Source organism: Rattus norvegicus, chromosome 4 (genome assembly GCF_036323735.1).
Source record: "Rattus norvegicus strain BN/NHsdMcwi chromosome 4, GRCr8, whole genome shotgun sequence".
In the NCBI taxonomy this organism is placed as follows: Eukaryota; Metazoa; Chordata; class Mammalia; order Rodentia; family Muridae; genus Rattus; species Rattus norvegicus.
Genome location: NC_086022.1, coordinates 20,360,484 through 20,361,635, shown reverse-complemented (window position 1 = coordinate 20,361,635; position 1,152 = coordinate 20,360,484).

Sequence of the window (1,152 nt, the reverse complement as noted above, 5' to 3'; positions counted from 1 at the left end):
GGTCCCTGCCTGAGACTCCAAGCTCAGGAACCTTCACTCCACACCCCATCTCTTCTGTCCAACCCAGGTTACAGGCAACTTTATTAACCAATTACGCATAACTTGGGAGGCAAGGTTACATAGCACCCACCATTTGGTGTTGGTGAGGATCTACCCCTTGAGGGCAACCACATCTTGGGGGCCAGTGTTTAGCATTTGAATACATAGCAGTGCCAAACCAACCCGTACACATGCGACTGTACAGCTTAATTCTGCTTAATGTTTTCATCACGATACAGCATCAAAGGAACAGAGGTTGAAAAAAGAAGTACAGTCTAGACTGTGGGAAGTTATGGTTCTGGTGCACAACAATTGTTGTTGATGTGTTTATAAAAAGATAAAGAGAGGGGATATGTTTTATGAATGTGTGGTGAGGTATGGGGAAGGGAGTGCCTCTGTGGGTCCCTTCCCCGTGAGGGACCAGCCACACGACAATATAGTATAAAATAGAGTTTATTTAGGGCATGGGGAGGGGAGTTGAGAGGGTAGTAGAGACAGAGAGAGGTAGAGAGAGAAAGCAGAGAAGTTGAAAAGTAGAGGCCAGCCATGAGCATGCGGTGAGAGAGAGGGGAAGGGAATTAGGAGAGAGTAGGAACAGAAAGGCAAGAGCTAGAGCAATAGAGAGAGGAGCGGGCAAGCGGTTCCTTTTACAGTGAGGCAGGCATACCTGGCTGTTGCCAGGTAACTGTGAGGTGGAGCATACCTGGCTGTTGCCAGGTAACTGTGTGGCAGAGCTTAGACAAAATACTGACAGCTGTTCTTTGAGAAGAAACTGGAACCACTCAAACTTTTGTGGCATAGCACAGAGAGTGAAATTTTAGAGAATTCATTGTGCAATTGATTTCAATAAATAGATGAAAATTGAGGCTAAGACCTCCAATTACCACATGATAGGTAATGGATATCAAATGCCTACATGCAGAAAGTATGGATCAACTTTGCTTTTTATGTGCTCCAAACTTCAAAGGAGATGAATGTCGTTAGTCGATTTAAATAAAATAATTCCGTGTGAATTTTAGCTTATGGCAGATAACTTAAGCTAAGCTTATAAAGTAAGGTGTCTAGTAATGGAGCAGGTAAGCAGTGAATTAAATCCTAAAATGTGAACAGGTT